Source organism: Ranitomeya variabilis, chromosome 2, assembly GCF_051348905.1.
Source record: "Ranitomeya variabilis isolate aRanVar5 chromosome 2, aRanVar5.hap1, whole genome shotgun sequence".
Taxonomy (NCBI): Eukaryota; Metazoa; Chordata; class Amphibia; order Anura; family Dendrobatidae; genus Ranitomeya; species Ranitomeya variabilis.
The window spans coordinates 257,560,999-257,581,152 of NC_135233.1; positions in this window are offsets into that span (position 1 = coordinate 257,560,999).

The window sequence follows — 20,154 nt, forward strand, 5'->3', positions numbered from 1 at the left end:
GTGACCATTTAACCGTCCCGGTGGTGTGACTTTCCTTTGTAATGACACGCTGCAACCGCCTTGGTAGCGCTGCCCGTCTTCTGGCATCATTGTTTGGCTGCCTGCGCCTCTGCGGCCGCCCTGACCCACACAACGCCCCTCGGTGTCTTATTTATTTGGACTGCGAGGGTGTGATTGATGGGCTTGATCGGTGCATTTCTTCGCCTGTCCCTCATCTCCTTCCGCCTTCTTCAGACTGTGCGGCTTCATGGCCGTGGCATGCGATAAGGGATCAGCTGACGCCGCACAGTCTGAAGCGGGTGTAAGGACCCGAGTGCGAGAGGCGAACATATGTACTGCGCCAGGCCATGAATCCCAGCCCCGCAGTGTTTTAACAATGTTAAGACACTGCGGGGCTGGGATTCATGGTCATCGCGAACCGCAACGGCCGACATTAAATGATGTCAGAAGATGGGCAGCGCTAACAGCGCTAGGCCAAGGGATAACACGACAGCGCAGACTCCTGTACAGCAAATAACAACGCTCAGGAGGCTGCACCCGGCACCAAGGTGGGATTCTTGACATCTGTGCTGCGTCTCATTACGAAGGGAACTCGCGCCTCCAACACAGTTTGACTGTATAAAGGGCTAAATGTTATACGTGTTTCATTCGGCGTGTGCAAGGAGAAAAATTAAAAGAGCAACCTTTGACTTGTGCGGCACTACTGCTGCATAAGCTGTGGCTCTTCTAGTTTGTAAGCCCTGAGGGGGGGTTAAAGGTTACCTTTGAAATCGGTTCAATTAGGCTTCGGCCTACACTCTGCTCCACCGGCAGAGCCCGGGCTCCAACAACGCTAGTTGCTGTCCGGAAGTGCTGGCTGCACAGAGCCAAACACCTCGCCAATGTGTCAGTGGGGTTCAGCACCGCCAGCTGTTCCCCTGCTGTGTAGCCGGCAACGTGTCCTGCGACCGCCACGCAGGCACAACAGACCCAAAGCTGCCGCCAGTGCAGGCTTTGGCCTACACTCCCCTCCCCCTGCTCCTCCTTCTGCTGACCCTGGGCTCTAACACCGCCAGTTGGGGCTCTAGGAAGACAAGCTTGAATAGGTCCCCATCCTGGTTCCAGTACCGTCAGCTGGTTCCGGGCAGAGCCTTTGGCTTAGGTGCCTCCCTCTGGGTATCCGAGTTCCACCAACGTCAGGTGGTCCTTGGTAGTGCTTTCAGGCACGGGTACCTCCTGCTTAGTAACCGGGTTCCAGTAACGTCAGCTGGTCCTCGGTAGTTCCATTGGCTCTTGGACCTTCGGCTACCCATCCGGGTTCCAGTACCGTCAGCTGGTTCTCGGCAGTGTCTTTTGCTCTTGTACCTTCTGCTCCCCATCCTGGTTCCAGTACCGTCAGCTGGTTCCGGGCAGAGCCTTTGGCTTAGGTGCCTCCCTCTGGGTATCCGAGTTCCACCAACGTCAGGTGGTCCTTGGTAGTGCTTTCAGGCACGGGTACCTCCTGCTTAGTAACCGGGTTCCAGTAACGTCAGCTGGTCCACGGTAGTTCCATTGGCTCTTGGACCTTCGGGTAGCCATCCGAGTTCCAGATCCATCAGCTGTTTCTCGGCATTTTCTCAGCCTTCTTGTACCTTCTGCTACATTTCCAAGTTCAAGACTCTAAAGACGATGACCCGGAAGACCACCCCTAAGATGATGACGACACCAGAGACGACAACCACCGAGATGACGACGACCCTGGAGACGGTGACCCTGAAGACGACCCCGATGACGACGACCCCGATGACGACGACCCCGGAGACGACGACCCTGGAGATGACGACGACATGGGAGACCGAGAAGCAGAAGAACAAGAGGCTGCAGAACAAAGAGCAGAAGAACATTAAGCATAACACTAAATATCAGAGCAAAAGATATTATCTAAATTATAAGCAGAAGAAGACTAAGCAGTGTATGGGGGTGAGTCCGTTCCTCCTCGTGGTGCCCCTGGATAAAGCCTGATGCTGCAGGCCAAACTGAACGCGGACAAATGTAACTCTTTTGTGACAGGCAGAACGGAAGGTGTAATCTTCAAACTTTTATAGATAACAACTACGGGAATGCCTGTCACAAATAAGAATATGATGAAGAAGTTGAATATGAAAAAGATAATAGTTAAATAAAAAGAATATGAACAATGTAAAAAAAAAAAATTAGAGGTAGAAGAAGATGAATAAGGTGAAGATAGTTGATGTCAAAGAAGCTGATGATGAGGATAATGAAGAAGAAAGTGTGGGAGAAGTAAAAAAGAAGGTGAAGGACGTGGAAGTAGTGAAACATCAATATCTGACAAAATAAAAAAAAAAAATAGTCAAAATCTTTCTAACGCCGACCGTCATAAAAAAAAACAAAAAAACCTGCTATTCTATTTGTTTGGGCTAAACCTCTGTGCCTTTAATGTCTCCGCCACCTCCCCCAATACATCCTACATTATTCTTAGTTGTTTTCCTTCATGTAGAATTAACCTACAAGGAAAGAAAGGGTTTATTTTAATTCCGATATTTTCGTCCCATTGACTTGCATTGGGATCGGGTATCGGTATCGGATTAGATCCGATACTTTGACGGTATCGGCCGATACTTTCCGATACCGATACTTTCCGATATCGGAAGGTATCGCTCAACACTACTTGTGATGCCTTTCGGGCTCTCTAATGCTCCTTCTGTATTTCAGTCCTTCATGCATGACATTTTCCGCAATTATCTTGATAAATTCATGATTGTGTATTTAGATGATATTTTGATTTTTTCCGATGATTGGGAGTCTCATGTGAAGCAGGTCAGGATGGTATTCCAGATCCTTCGTGATAATGCTTTATTTGTGAAGGGGTCTAAGTGCCTATTTGGAGTTCAGAAGGTCTCTTTTTTGGGTTTTATTTTTTCTCCCTCGTCTATAGAAATGGATCCTGTTAAGGTCCAAGCCATTCATGACTGGATTCAACCCACATCTGTGAAGAGTCTTCAGAAATTTTTGGGCTTTGCTAATTTTTATCGCCGTTTCATTGCCAACTTTTCCAGTGTGGTTAAGCCCCTGACCGATTTGACGAAGAAAGGCGCTGATGTGACGAATTGGTCCTCTGCGGCTGTTGAGGCCTTTCAGGAGCTTAAACGCCGATTTACTTCTGCCCCTGTGTTGCGTCAGCCGGATGTTTCTCTTCCTTTTCAGGTTGAGGTTGACGCTTCTGAGATTGGGGGAGGGGCCGTTTTGTCTCAGAGGAGTTCTGATGGTTCTTTGATGATACCGTGTGCCTTTTTTTCCAGAAAGTTTTCGCCTGCGGAGCGCAATTATGATGTCGGCAATCGGGAGTTGTTGGCCATGAAGTGGGCATTTGAGGAGTGGCGACATTGGCTTGAGGGAGCCAAGCACCGCGTTGTGGTCTTGACCGATCATAAGAATCTGATTTACCTCGAGTCGGCCAAGCGGCTGATCCTAGACAGGCTCAATGGTCGATATTTTTCTCCCGTTTTGATTTTGTGGTCTCGTATCTTCCGGGATCTAAGAATGTTAAGGCTGATGCTCTCTCTAGGAGTTTTTTGCCTGATTCTCCTGGAGTCCTTAAGCCGGTTGGCATTCTTAAGGAAGGGGTGATTCTTTCTGCCATCTCCCCTGATTTATGGCGGGTGCTTCAGGAATTTCAGGCTGATAAACCTGACCGCTGTCTTGTGGGGAAGCTGTTTGTTCCTGATAGATGGACAAGTAAGGTAATTTCTGAGGTTCATTGTTCGGTGTTGGCTGGTCATCCTGGGATTTTTGGTACCAGAGATTTGGTTGCTAGATCCTTTTGGTGGCCTTCCTTGTCGCGGGATGTGCTTTCTTTTGTGCAGTCCTGTGGGACTTGTGCCCGGGCCAAGCCTTGCTGTTCCCGCGCTAGTGGGTTGCTTTTGCCGGTCCCTGAGAGGCCCTGGACGCATATTTCCATGGATTTTATTTCGGATCTTCCTGTTTCCCAGAAGATGTCTGTTATCTGGGTGGTTTGTGACCGGTTCTCTAAAATGGTCCATTTGGTCCCTTTGCCTAAATTGCCTTCCTCCTCTGATTTGGTTCCATTGTTTTTTCAGCATGTGGTTCGTTTGCATGGCCGAGTTTGCCCTTAATAATCGGGCCAGTTTGGCTACTTTGGTTTCGCCTTTTTTTTGTAATTTTGGTTTCCATCCTCGTTTTTCTTCAGGGCAGGTTGAGCCTTCTGATTGTCCTGGTGTGGATTCTGTAATGGACAGGTTACAGCAGATTTGGACTCATGTGGTAGACAATTTGACGTCTCAGGAAAAGGCTCAACGTTTTGCTAACCGCCGTCGGTGTGTTGGTCCCCGGCTTCGGGTGGGGGATTTAGTCTGGTTATCTTCTCGTCATGTTCCTATGAAGGTTTCTTCCCCTAAGTTCAAGCCTCGGTTTATTGGTCCTTATAAGATTTCTGAGATTATCAATCCGGTATCTTTTCGTTTGGCCCTTCCAGCCTCTTTTGCCATCCATAATGTTTTCCATAGATCTTTGTTGCGGAGATATGTGGTGCCCGTTGTTCCCTCTGTTGATCCTCCTGCCCCGGTGTTGGTTGATGGGGAGTTGGAATATGTGGTGGAGAAAATTTTGGATTCTCGTTTTTCGAGGCGGAGGCTTCAGTATCTTGTCAAGTGGAAGGGTTATGGCCAGGAGGATAATTCTTGGGTTGTTGCCTCCTATGTCCATGCCGCCGATTTGGTTTGTGCTTTTCACTTGGCTCGTCCTGATCGGCCTGGGGGCTCTGGTGAGGGTTCGGTGACCCCTCCTCAAGGGGGGGTACTGTTGTGAATTCCGCTCTTGGGCTCCCTCCGGTGGTTGTAAGTGGCACTTTTGTGAGTTCTGGTCTTGGGCTCCCTCCGGTGGTTTTAAGCGGTACTGCTGCTCCTTGGATTTAGTAGCCAGCAGCTGCTTCCACTGATTGTCTTTCTGGCTCGGCTATTTAGCCTGGTTCTATCCTTCAGCCTGTGCCAGTTGACAATGGTTCCTGGTTGGATTCACATCTCTGCTTGGATTTCCCTGATATTCTGACCAGTTCAGCAAAGATAAGTCCTTGCTTTGTTCTTTTGCAGTCCACTTGTTGTGGACTTAATCTTTCTGCACTTTCTATGTTTTTTCTAGTCCAGCTTGTCAGTATGGATTTATTCAGTTAAGCTGGAAGCTCTGGGAAGCAGATTTACCCTCCACACCTTTAGTCAGGTGTGGAGATTTTTGTAAACTCTGTGGTGGATTTTTCTAGTTTTTAATACTGACAGTATTCTGTCCTGTTCTATCTATCTAGCTAGACTGGCCTCCTTTGCTACATCCTGGTTTCATTCTGCGTATGTCATTTCCCTCTCCACTCACAGTCAATATTTGTGGGGGGCTGTCCTATCCTTTGGGGATTTTCTCTGAGGCAAGATAGCTTTCCTGTTTCTATCTTTAGGGGTAGTTAGTCCTCCGGCTGTGAAGAGGTGTCTAGGGAGTGACAGGAACATCCCACGGCTACTTCTAGTGTTGTGTTAAGCTCAGGAACTGCGGTCTGTAAAGGTACTACCTCCTCCAGAGCACGTCCCATGTTGCTCCTAAACCACCAGCTCATAACACTGCTCCTGTGAACCTGTGTGGAGATCCTGCTACTCTGCTCTGAGTTCCTGCTGCATACACCAGTTCCTGTAATACTCCTTCATCTGCTGCTCGTGTTTACTTCCATCTGCATTTGCTGGACATGTAAGCGTTTGCTGCTCTGCAAAAATCTGAGACTATTAACCAGGCCTGTTATGGACCTGGTGGTTAGGAGCACCCGAAATGATCTGATGGTTAAAACAGAAAACCTGGGACAAGCTCTGAGGAGGTGGAAACTCTACTGACTGCAATCCTAATCCTATCACAAACACTAGAAATAGCCGTGGAGCGTGCCTAACTCTCCCTAGATGCCTCTACACAGCCTAAGAGCTAACTACCCCTAAAGATAGAAAAAGCAGCCTACCTTGCCTCAGAGAAATTCCCCAAAGTAAAGGTAGCCCCCCACAAATATTGACTGTGAGTTAAGAGGGAAGTAAGAAACACAGGAATGAAACAGATTTTAGCAAAGGAGGCCGAATCTTCTCTAGATAGACAGAGGATAGGAAAGGGAACTATGCGGTCAGTATAAAAAACTACAAAAACCACGCAGAGTGTGCAAAAAGACCTCCACACCGACTCACGGTGTGGAGGTGCAACTCTGCACCCCCAGAGCTTCCAGCTAGCAAGGAAATATCATAATAGCAAGCTGGACTAGAAACATAGCATGTACTGAGAAATATATTCAAAAACCAATAAACAGCAAATGAATTAGCAGGGACTTAGCTTCTGCTGGAGTAGACAGGTCAACTGAGAAATCCAAGAGAGATCTGAACCAGTACTGAGACATTGGCAGCTGGCATGAACTAACGACCTGGGCAGAGTTAAATAGGGAAGCCAGCAGAAGCAATAAGCGAGGGCAGCTGAGAAAGCCAACCTCAAAGATCAGCAGTTCCACTCAAAGCCACCAGAGGGTGTCCAAGAACAGAACTCACCAAAGTACCATTCACGACCACAGGAGGGAGCCCGAGAACGGAATTCACAACAGTACCCCCCCCCTTGATGAGGGGTCACCGAACCCTCACCAGAGCCCCCAGGCCGATCAGGACGAGCCAAATGAAAGGCACGAACCAAATCGGCAGCATGGACATCGGAGGCAACAACCCAGGAATTATCCTCCTGACCATAGCCCTTCCATTTAACCAGGTACTGAAGCTTCCGTCTCGAAATACGAGAATCCAAAATCTTCTCCACCACATACTCCAACTCCCCCTCAACCAACACCGGAGCAGGAGGATCAACGGAGGGAACCATAGGCGCCACATATCTCCGCAACAACGACCTATGGAACACATTATGGATGGCAAAAGAAGCTGGAAGGGCCAAACGAAACGACACAGGATTGATAACTTCAGAAATCTTATAAGGACCAATGAAACGAGGCTTGAACTTAGGAGAAGAAACCTTCATAGGAACATAACGAGAAGACAACCAAACCAAATCCCCAACACGAAGTCGGGGACCAACACAGCGACGGCGGTTAGCAAAACGTTGCGCCTTCTCCTGAGACAACGTCAAATTGTCCACCACGTGAGTCCAAATCTGCTGCAACCTGTCCACCACAGAATCCACACCAGGACAGTCAGAAGGCTTAACCTGCCCTGAAGAAAAACGAGGATGAAAACCAGAATTACAAAAAAAAGGCGAAACCAAAGTAGCAGAACTAGCCCGATTATTAAGGGCGAACTCGGCCAATGGCAAGAAGGTCACCCAATCATCCTGATCAGCAGAAACAAAGCATCTCAGATAGGTTTCCAAGGTCTGATTGGTTCGTTCGGTTTGGCCATTTGTCTGAGGATGGAACGCTGAAGAAAAAGACAAATCAATGCCCATCTTAGCACAAAAGGACCGCCAAAACCTAGAAACAAACTGGGAACCTCTGTCCGACACAATATTCTCCAGAATGCCATGCAAACGAATGACATGCTGAAAAAATAATGGAACCAAATCAGAGGAGGAAGGCAATTTAGGCAAGGGTACCAAATGGACCATCTTAGAAAACCGATCACAAACCACCCAGATGACAGACATCCTTTGAGAGACAGGAAGATCAGAAATAAAATCCATGGAAATATGCGTCCAGGGCCTCTTCGGGACAGGTAAAGGCAAAAGCAACCCACTGGCACGAGAACAGCAAGGTTTGGCCCGAGCACAAGTCCCACAGGACTGCACAAAAGAACGCACATCCCGTGACAAGGAAGGCCACCAAAAGGACCTAGCAACCAAATCTCTGGTACCAAAAATCCCAGGATGACCAGCCAATACTGAACAATGAACCTCAGAAATAACCCTACTAGTCCATCTATCAGGGACAAACGGTTTCTCCACTGGACAACGGTCAGGTCTATCAGCCTGAAACTCCTGCAGCACCCGCCGCAAATCAGGGGAGATGGCAGACGGAATCACCCCCTCTTTGAGAATACCAGCCAGCTCAGGGACTCCCGGAGAATCAGGCAAAAAACTCCTAGAAAGGGCATCAGCCTTCACATTCTTAGATCCCGGAAGGTATGAGACCACAAAATCGAAACGGGAGAAAAACAGTGACCATCGAGCCTGTCTAGGATTCAACCGCTTGGCGGACTCGAGGTAAGTCAGATTCTTGTGATCAGTCAGGACCACCACGTGATGTTTGGCTCCCTCAAGCCAATGTCGCCACTCCTCGAATGCCCACTTCATAGCCAACAACTCCCGATTGCCGACATCATAATTACGCTCAGCAGGCGAAAACTTTCTAGAAAAGAAAGCACATGGCTTCATCAAGGAGCCATCAGAACTTCTCTGAGACAAAACAGCCCCTGCCCCAATCTCAGAAGCATCAACCTCGACCTGAAAAGGGAGCAAAACATCTGGCTGACGCAACACAGGGGCCGAAGTAAAATGACGTTTAAGCTCCTGAAAAGCCTCAACGGCTGCAGGGGACCAATTCACCACATCAGCGCCTTTCTTCGTCAAATCAGTCAAAGGCTTAACCACACTAGAAAAATTAGCGATGAAGCGACGGTAAAAATTAGCAAAGCCCAGGAACTTCTGAAGACTCTTCACAGATGTAGGTTGAGTCCAATCATAAATGGCCTGAACTTTAACAGGGTCCATCTCGATAGTAGAAGGGGAAAAAATGAAGCCCAAAAAGGAAACTGTTATGGTTCTCAATGGCAAGAGAACATAGCCCAGCAAACATAAGAACTAGCTCTTGGAAGGATGGAAACTAAACTGACCATGAACTAAACCTGCCGCACAACTAACAGTAGCCGGGTAGCGTAGCCTGCGTTTTATCCCTAGACGCCCAGCGCCGGCCGGAGGACTAACTAATCCTGGCAGAGGAAAATATAGTCCTGGCTCACCTCTAGAGAAAGTTCCCCGAAAGGCAGACAGAGGCCCCCACAAATATTGGCGGAGATTTTAGATGAAATGACAAACGTAGTATGAAAATAGGTTTAGCAAAATTGAGGTCCGCTTACTAGATAGCAGGAAGACAGAAAGGGCACTTTCATGGTCAGCTGAAAACCCTATCAAAACACCATCCTGAAATTACTTTAAGACTCTAGTATTAACTCATAACATCAGAGTGGCAATTTCAGATCACAAGAGCTTTCCAGACACAGAAACGAAACTACAGCTGTGAACTGGAACAAAATGCAAAAACAAACAAGGACTAAGTCCAACTTAGCTGGGAGTTGTCTAGTAGCAGGAACATGCACAGAAAGGCTTCTGATTACAATGTTGACCGGCATGGAAGTGACAGAGGAGCAAGGTTAAATAGCGACTCCCACATCCTGATGGAAACAGGTGAACAGAGAGGATGATGCACACCAGTTCAATTCCACCAGTGGCCACCGGGGGAGCCCAAAATCCAATTTCACAACAGTACCCCCCCTCAAGGAGGGGGCACCGAACCCTCACCAGAACCACCAGGGCGATCAGGATGAGCCCTATGAAAGGCACGGACCAAATCGGAGGCATGAACATCAGAGGCAGTCACCCAAGAATTATCCTCCTGACCGTATCCCTTCCATTTGACCAGATACTGGAGTTTCCGTCTGGAAACACGGGAGTCCAAGATTTTTTCCACAACGTACTCCAACTCGCCCTCAACCAACACCGGAGCAGGAGGCTCAACGGAAGGCACAACCGGTACCTCATACCTGCGCAATAATGACCGATGAAAAACATTATGAATAGAAAAAGATGCAGGGAGGTCCAAACGGAAGGACACAGGGTTAAGAATCTCCAATATCTTGTACGGGCCGATGAACCGAGGCTTAAACTTGGGAGAAGAAACCCTCATAGGGACAAAACGAGAAGACAACCACACCAAGTCCCCAACACAAAGCCGAGGACCAACCCGACGCCGGCGGTTGGCAAAAAGCTGAGTCTTCTCCTGGGACAACTTCAAATTGTCCACTACCTGCCCCCAAATCTGATGCAACCTCTCCACCACAGCATCCACTCCAGGACAATCCGAAGATTCCACCTGACCAGAAGAAAATCGAGGATGAAACCCCGAATTACAGAAAAAGGGAGACACCAAGGTGGCAGAGCTGGCCCGATTATTGAGGGCAAACTCCGCTAAAGGCAAAAAAGCAACCCAATCATCCTGATCTGCAGACACAAAACACCTCAAATATGTCTCCAAGGTCTGATTCGTCCGCTCGGTCTGGCCATTAGTCTGAGGATGGAAAGCAGACGAGAAAGACAAATCTATGCCCATCCTAGCACAGAATGCTCGCCAAAATCTAGACACGAATTGGGTACCTCTGTCAGAAACGATATTCTCCGGAATACCATGCAAACGGACCACATTTTGAAAAAACAGAGGAACCAACTCGGAAGAAGAAGGCAACTTAGGCAGGGGAACCAAATGGACCATCTTAGAGAAACGATCACACACCACCCAGATGACAGACATCTTCTGAGAAACAGGAAGATCCGAAATAAAATCCATCGAGATGTGCGTCCAGGGCCTCTTCGGGATAGGCAAGGGCAACAACAATCCACTAGCCCGAGAACAACAAGGCTTGGCCCGAGCACAAACGTCACAAGACTGCACGAAGCCTCGCACATCTCGAGACAGGGAAGGCCACCAGAAGGACCTTGCCACCAAATCCCTGGTACCAAAGATTCCAGGATGACCTGCCAACGCAGAAGAATGAACCTCAGAAATGACTTTACTGGTCCAATCATCAGGAACAAACAGTCTACCAGGTGGGCAACGATCAGGTCTATCCGCCTGAAACTCCTGCAAGGCCCGCCGCAGGTCTGGAGAAACGGCAGACAATATCACTCCATTCTTAAGGATACCTGTAGGTTCAGAATTACCAGGGGAGTCAGGCTCAAAACTCCTAGAAAGGGCATCCGCCTTAACATTCTTAGAACCCGGCAGGTAGGACACCACAAAATTAAACCGAGAGAAAAACAACGACCAGCGCGCCTGTCTAGGATTCAGGCGTCTGGCGGACTCAAGATAAATTAGATTTTTGTGGTCAGTCAATACCACCACCTGATGTCTAGCCCCCTCAAGCCAATGACGCCACTCCTCAAAAGCCCACTTCATGGCCAAAAGCTCCCGATTCCCAACATCATAATTCCGCTCGGCGGGCGAAAATTTACGCGAGAAAAAAGCACAAGGTCTCATCACGGAGCAATCGGAACTTCTCTGCGACAAAACCGCCCCAGCTCCGATTTCAGAAGCGTCGACCTCAACCTGAAAAGGAAGAGCAACATCAGGCTGACGCAACACAGGGGCGGAAGAAAAGCGGCGCTTAAGCTCCCGAAAGGCCTCCACAGCAGCAGGGGACCAATCAGCAACATCAGCACCCTTCTTAGTCAAATCAGTCAATGGTTTAACAACATCAGAAAAACCAGCAATAAATCGACGATAAAAGTTAGCGAAGCCAAAAAATTTCTGAAGACTCTTAAGAGAAGAGGGTTGCGTCCAATCACAAATAGCCTGAACCTTGACAGGATCCATCTCGATGGAAGAGGGGGAAAAAATATATCCCAAAAAGGAAATCTTTTGAACCCCAAAAACGCACTTAGAACCCTTCACACACAAGGAATTAGACCGCAAAACCTGAAAAACCCTCCTGACCTGCTGGACATGAGAGTCCCAGTCATCCGAAAAAATCAAAATATCATCCAGATACACAATCATAAATTTATCCAAATAATCACGGAAAATGTCATGCATAAAGGACTGAAAGACTGAAGGGTAGTGTTGAGCGATACCGTCCGATACTTGAAAGTATCGGTATCGGAAAGTATCGGCCGATACCGGCAAAATATCGGATCCAATCCGATACCGATACCCGATACCAATACAAGTCAATGGGACTCATGTATCGGACGGTATTCCTGATGGTTCCCAGGGTCTGAAGGAGAGGAAACTCTCCTTCAGGCCCTGGGAACCATATAAATGTGTAAAAGAAAGAATTAAAATAAAAAATATCGCTATCCTCACCTCTCCGACGCAGCCGGGACTTCAGCGAGGGAACCGGCAGCGTTGTTTGTTTAAAATTCGCGCTATTACTTGGTTACGTGAATTCCCGGCTTGTGATTGGTCAGGTCGGCCATGTTGCCGGGACGCGGACCAATCACAGCAAGCCGTGACGAAATTACGTCACGGCTTGCTGTGATTGGTCCGCGTCCCGGCAATATGGCCGCCCTGACCAATCACAAGCCGTGACGTCACGGGAGGCTGGACACGCGCTCACTTTAAAATTGGCGCGTGTCCAGCCTCCCGTGACGTCACGGCTTGTGATTGGTTGCGCCGCGGTCAACCAATCACAAGCCGGGAGGCTGGACGCGCTCATTTTAAAATGGGCGCGTGTCCAGCCTCCCGTGACGTCACGGCTTGTGATTGGTTGCGCCGCGGTCAACCAATCACAAGCCGGGAGGCTGGACGCGCTCATTTTAAAATGGGCGCGTGTCCAGCCTCCCGTGACGTCACGGCTTGTGATTGGTTGCGCCGCGGTCAACCAATCACAAGCCGGGAGGCTGGACGCGCTCATTTTAAAATGGGCGCGTGTCCAGCCTCCCGTGACGTCACGGCTTGTGATTGGTCAGGGCGGCCATATTGCCGGGACGCGGACCAATCACAGCAAGCCGTGACGTAATTTCGTCACGGCTTGCTGTGATTGGTCCGCGTCCCGGCAACGTGGCCGACCTGACCAATCACAAGCCGGGAATTCACGTAACCAAGTAATAGCGCGAATTTTAAACAAACAACGCTGCCGGTTCCCTCGCTGAAGTCCCGGCTGCGTCGGAGAGGTGAGTATAGCGATATTTTTTATTTTAATTCTCTCTTTTACACATTTTAACATTAATGTTGTTGCGATACCCGATACCCGATACCACAAGAGTATCGGAATCCCGGTATCGGAATTCCGATACAGCAAGTATCGGCCGATACCCGATACTTGCAGCATCGGAATGCTCAACACTACTGAAGGGGCATTTGAAAGACCAAAAGGCATCACCAAATACTCAAAGTGGCCCTCGGGCGTATTAAATGCGGTTTTCCACTCATCCCCCTGCTTAATTCGCACCAAATTATACGCCCCCCGGAGATCTATCTTAGAGAACCACTTGGCCCCCTTTATGCGAGCAAACAAATCAGTCAGCAGTGGCAACGGATATTGATATTTAACCGTGATTTTATTCAAAAGCCGATAATCAATGCACGGCCTCAAAGAGCCATCTTTCTTAGCCACAAAGAAAAAACCGGCTCCTAAGGGAGATGACGAAGGACGAATATGTCCCTTTTCCAAGGACTCCTTTATATATTCTCGCATAGCAGCATGTTCAGGCACAGACAGATTAAATAAACGACCCTTAGGGTATTTACTACCCGGAATCAAATCTATGGCACAATCGCACTCCCGGTGCGGAGGTAATGAACCAAGCTTAGGTTCTTCAAAAACGTCACGATATTCAGTCAAGAATTCAGGAATCTCAGAGGGAATAGATGATGAAATGGAAACCACAGGTACGTCCCCATGCGTCCCCTTACATCCCCAGCTTAACACAGACATAGCTTTCCAGTCAAGGACTGGGTTATGAGATTGCAGCCATGGCAATCCAAGCACCAACACATCATGTAGGTTATACAGCACAAGAAAGCGAATAATCTCCTGGTGATCCGGATTAATCCGCATAGTTACTTGTGTCCAGTATTGTGGTTTATTGCTAGCCAATGGGGTGGAGTCAATCCCCTTCAGGGGTATAGGAGTTTCAAGAGGCTCCAAATCATACCCACAGCGTTTGGCAAAGGACCAATCCATAAGACTCAAAGCGGCGCCAGAGTCGACATAGGCATCCGCGGTAATAGATGATAAAGAACAAATCAGGGTCACAGATAGAATAAACTTAGACTGTAAAGTGCCAATTGAAACAGACTTATCAAGCTTCTTAGTACGCTTAGAGCATGCTGATATAACATGAGTTGAATCACCGCAATAGAAGCACAACCCATTTTTTCGTCTAAAATTCTGCCGTTCACTTCTGGACAGAATTCTATCACATTGCATATTCTCTGGCGTCTTCTCAGTAGACACCGCCAAATGGTGCACAGGTTTGCGCTCCCGCAGACGCCTATCGATCTGGATAGCCATTGTCATGGACTCATTCAGACCCGCAGGCACAGGGAACCCCACCATAACATCCTTAATGGCATCAGAGAGACCCTCTCTGAAATTCGCCGCCAGGGCGCACTCATTCCACTGAGTAAGCACAGCCCATTTACGGAATTTCTGGCAGTATATTTCAGCTTCGTCTTGCCCCTGAGATAGGGACATCAAGGCCTTTTCCGCCTGAAGTTCTAACTGAGGTTCCTCATAAAGCAACCCCAAGGCCAGAAAAAACGCATCCACATTGAGCAACGCAGGATCCCCTGGAGCCAATGCAAAAGCCCAATCCTGAGGGTCGCCCCGGAGCAACGAAATCACAATCCTGACCTGCTGAGCAGGATCTCCAGCAGAGCGAGATCTCAGGGACAAAAACAACTTGCAATTATTTTTGAAATTTTGAAAGCAAGATCTATTCCCCGAGAAAAATTCAGGCAAAGGAATTCTAGGTTCAGATATAGGAACATGAACAACAAAATCTTGTAAGTTTTGAACTTTCATGGTGAGATTATTCAAACCTGCAGCTAAACTCTGAATATCCATTTTAAACAGGTGAACACAGAGCCATTCCAGGATTAGAAGGAGAGAGAGAGAGAAAGGCTGCAATATAGGCAGACTTGCAAGAGATTCAATTACAAGCACACTCAGAACTGAAAAAAAAAAAAAAAAAAAAAATCTTCAGCAGACTTCTCTTTTCTCTCCTTTCTCTGTCAATTAATTTAACCCTTTATGGCCGGTCAAACTGTTATGGTTCTCAATGGCAAGAGAACATAGCCCAGCAAACATAAGAACTAGCTCTTGGAAGGATGGAAACTAAACTGACCATGAACTAAACCTGCCGCACAACTAACAGTAGCCGGGTAGCGTAGCCTGCGTTTTATCCCTAGACGCCCAGCGCCGGCCGGAGGACTAACTAATCCTGGCAGAGGAAAATATAGTCCTGGCTCACCTCTAGAGAAATTTCCCCGAAAGGCAGACAGAGGCCCGCACAAATATTGGCGGAGATTTTAGATGAAATGACAAACGTAGTATGAAAATAGGTTTAGCAAAATTGAGGTCCGCTTACTAGATAGCAGGAAGACAGAAAGGGCACTTTCATGGTCAGCTGAAAACCCTATCAAAACACCATCCTGAAATTACTTTAAGACTCTAGTATTAACTCATAACATCAGAGTGGCAATTTCAGATCACAAGAGCTTTCCAGACACAGAAACGAAACTACAGCTGTGAACTGGAACAAAATGCAAAAACAAACAAGGACTAAGTCCAACTTAGCTGGGAGTTGTCTAGTAGCAGGAACATGCACAGAAAGGCTTCTGATTACAATGTTGACCGGCATGGAAGTGACAGAGGAGCAAGGTTAAATAGCGACTCCCACATCCTGATGGAAACAGGTGAACAGAGAGGATGATGCACACCAGTTCAATTCCACCAGTGGCCACCGGGGGAGCCCAAAATCCAATTTCACAACAGGAAACCTTCTGAACTCCAAAGAGGCATTTAGACCCCTTCACAAACAACGCATTAGCACGAAGGACCTGGAATACCATCCTGACCTGCTTCACATGAGACTCCCAATCATCCGAAAAGACCAAAATATCATCCAAATATACAATCATGAACCTATCCAGATACTTCCGGAAGATATCGTGCATAAAGGACTGAAACACAGATGGAGCATTAGAAAGCCCGAATGGCATCACCAGGTACTCAAAATGGCCCTCGGGCGTATTAAATGCTGTTTTCCATTCATCGCCCTGTTTAATACGCACAAGATTATACGCCCCTCGAAGGTCAATCTTGGTAAACCAACTAGCCCCCTTAATCCGAGCAAACAAATCAGACAGCAGAGGCAAGGGGTACTGAAATTTGACCGTGATTTTATTGAGAAGGCGGTAATCTATACAGGGTCTCAGAGAGCCATCCTTCTTGGCCACAAAAAAGAACCCTGCTCCCAATGGTGACGAAGACGGGCGAATATGCCCTTTCTCCAAGGACTCCTTTACATAACTCCGCATAGCGGCATGTTCTGGCACAGATAAATTGAACAGTCGGCCCTTAGGGAACTTACTACCAGGAATTAAATTAATAGCGCAATCACAGTCCCTATGAGGAGGTAGGGCACTGGACTTGGGCTCATCAAATACATCCTGGTAATCCGACAAAAACTCAGGGACTTCAGAAGGAGTGGAAGAAGAAATTGACATCAAAGGAACATCACTATGTATCCCTTGACAACCCCAACTAGACACAGACATTGATTTCCAATCCAGTACTGGATTATGAACCTGTAACCATGGCAAACCCAACACGACAACATCATGCAAATTATGCAACACCAAAAAGCGAATATTTTCCTGATGTGCGGGAGCCATGTACATGGTCAGCTGAGTCCAGTACTGAGGTTTATTCTTGGCCAATGGCGTAGCATCAATCCCCCTTAAGGGAACAGGATTCTGCAAAGGCTCCAAGGAAAAACCACAGCGCCTGGCAAACTCCAAGTCCATCAAGTTCAGGGCAGCGCCCGAATCCACAAATGCCATAACAGAGTAGGACGACAATGAGCAAATCAGAGTAACAGATAAGAGAAATTTAGGCTGCACAGTACTAATGGTGACAGACCTAGCGAACCTCTTAGTGCGCTTAGGACAATCAGAGATAGCATGAGAGGAGTCACCACAGTAAAAACACAGCCCATTCTGACGTCTGTGCTCTTGCCGTTCAGCTCTGGTCAAAGTCCTATCACAGTGCATAGGCTCAGGCCTCTGCTCAGAGGACACCGCCAAATGGTGCACAACTTTGCGCTCGCGCAAAAGCCGATCTATCTGAATGGCCAAAGACATTGATTCATTCAGACCAGCAGGCGTGGGGAACCCCACCATAACATCTTTAAGGGCTTCAGAAAGACCCTTTCTGAAAATTGCTGCCAGGGCACACTCATTCCATTGTGTAAGCACAGACCACTTTCTAAACTTCTGGCAGTATACGTCTGCTTCATCCTGACCCTGACATAGAGTCAGCAAGATCTTTTCTGCCTGATTCACAGAATTTGGTTCGTCATAAAGCAATCCAAGCGCTAGAAAAAATGCATCTACATTAAGCAATGCAGGATTTCCTGGCTCAAGGGAGAATGCCCAGTCTTGCGGGTCGCCACGCAACAAAGAAATAATAATCTTTACTTGCTGAATGGGGTCACCAGAGGAGCGGGGTTTCAGAGCAAGAAACAGTCTGCAATTATTTTTGAAATTCAAAAATTTAGATCTATCCCCAGAAAACAAATCAGGAATTGGAATTCTAGGCTCTAACATCGGATTCTGAACTACATAATCTTGAATCCTTTGTACCTTTGCAGTGAGTTGATCCACACAAGAGGACAAACCTTGAATATCCATATCTACACCTGAGTCCTGAACCACCCAGAGGTTAAGGGGAAAAGAAAGACAAAACAAGCTACAAAGAAAAAAAAATTGACTCAGAACTTTTCTTATCCCTCTTTTGAGATGCATTAACACTTTGTTTAGGCCAGCTGTACTGTTAGCGACCTGGTGGTTAGGAGCACCCGAAATGACCTGATGGTTAAAACAGAAAACCTGGGACAAGCTCTGAGGAGGTGGAAACTCTACTGACCGCAATCCTAATCCTATCACAAACACTAGAAATAGCCATGGAGCGTGCCTAACTCTCCCTAGACGCCTCTACACAGCCTAAGAGCTATCTACCCCTAAAGATAGAAAAAGCAGCCTACCTTGCCTCAGAGAAATTCCCCAAAGTAAAGGTAGCCCCCCACAGATATTGACTGTGAGTTAAGAGGGAAGTAACAAACACAGGAATGAAACAGATTTTAGCAAAGGAGGCCGAATCTTCTCTAGATAGACAGAGGATAGGAAAGGGAACTATGCGGTCAGTATAAAAAACTACAAAAACCACGCACAGTGTGCAAAAAGACCTCCACACTGAGTCACGGTGTGGAGGTGCAGCTCTGCACCCCCAGAGCTTCCAGCTAGCAAGGAAATATCATAATAGCAAGCTGGACTAGAAACATAGCATGTACTGAGAAATATATTCAAAAACCAATAAACAGCAAATGAATTAGCAGGGACTTAGCTTCTGCTGGAGTAGACAGGTCAACTGAGAAATCCAAGAGAGATCTGAACCAGTACTGAGACATTGGCAGCTGGCATGAACTAACGACCTGGGCAGAGTTAAATAGGGAAGCCAGCAGAAGCAATAAGCGAGGGCAGCTGAGAAAGCCAACCTCAAAGATCAGCAGTTCCACTCAAAGCCACCAGAGGGTGTCCAAGAACAGAACTCACCAAAGTACCATTCACGACCACAGGAGGGAGCCCGAGAACGGAATTCACAACACAGGCCTCCCTGGTTGAGCTGTTATTATTTGAACTGCCTTATAAGCATATCTATCTGTGTTTTGGACTAAGCAAGGAGTCCTTATTCGTGTCAAGTATCCTCAATAATAATTGTGCTTCATAGACTTTCTGCGTGATTGCATTTTCCTCTGAAGTTTCCTATAGACTGCTGAGCTGCATTTGATATTTGCACCAAGTGTTGTGGACTTGAGTTTCTCTCTGCACCTGTTTGAATCACCGTGTGATATTATAGACTTTACCACTTATAAAACTGTGTCCTGTAGTTGTCTTGTTCCATGCAAAGAGTCTCCTGAGTTATCCCCTATAAGTATTACAGGCTGTGGAGCAGCCAAAATCATCCTCGTGGAGGGCGAAAACTTCTCTATGCCTTCCCAGCAGAGCTTCTACTTGTTGTACCTGTGTGGGTTTGAGTTCAGCCAGCTGAGCCTGCATTCGTTCCAGTATGGGTCGGCTCTCCTTGATGTAATGAGGTTCTGGCACTGAAATTGAGTTTTCTGACACAGTCCAGGGGTCTCCAGGTTGCACCTCCAATTGTACTGATTGGGGGGCATTATTTCCTCAGGTAGGATCATTATTTGGGCCATCACACTTCTGGGAACAGTAATGTCCTGATCTCCTAAGTTAATGCACTGCACCAGAACAGTCCCTTCCCGGACAATGGCTAATGTATGCACCACTAGGAGCCCGGTGGGTAATTTTTCAGAAGGGGATGGTTCGATTTGGACCTCAACCCTCTCCAAGGGGACACAAGCATGAAGGGGCAGAGACAGTACTGTTTGACCTGGTAGAAGAACAATTTTGGTGGAGGCCAGGACAATTACTTTTCCCAACACTCCCCCCCTCACAGTTAGACTCCTGTACTTGTGCCACTTGTGCCAGTTGCTGAAAGATTCTTCTCTGTGGTATATGTGGGCCCCACTGTCTTAGGGTCTCGTTAGAGGGCTCCAAGATTAGAAGGCTTCCAAACTCCTTCAGCATGTTCATCCCTAAGGTGACAGCGGGTCCACTCCTCACTTCTCCCTGTGTCAGTACCACGCCTTTCCGTCACAGGTCTTTCCCACAGATGGACACTTGCATCCATACCACCCCTGTGACCGGGATGGGCAGATGGTTGGCCGCTATTAACTTTATCACAGGGCCCCACTCAGGCCATTTTGCTCCAGGAAAATAAGCTTCTGGCATTGTTGTCACCTGCAAGCACCTATCCACCAGGCATCGCACTGCACATCCATCCATTTCTGACCATGCCAGGGGGCATGTTGACACTAAACTTGTGGGACTTCCACTACTCTTCCTCACCTGTTCTGGCTCCGGGCGGCGAGACGTCACTCTTCCTCGGTGGGTGCACTCCCGTGCGATGTGTCCACTCGCTCCGCAGCTGTAACAAATGATGGACCTCAGCCGCCGAAACATTCGGGAGTCACGGCGGGGGTCTGGGCCTTCCCTGCTCTCTGAAGAATTACTGATAGCATCTGTTTTCTTCTTTATGTCAGCCAGTTCCACTTTCACACTCACAAGTTTTCTCCTCATTTCTT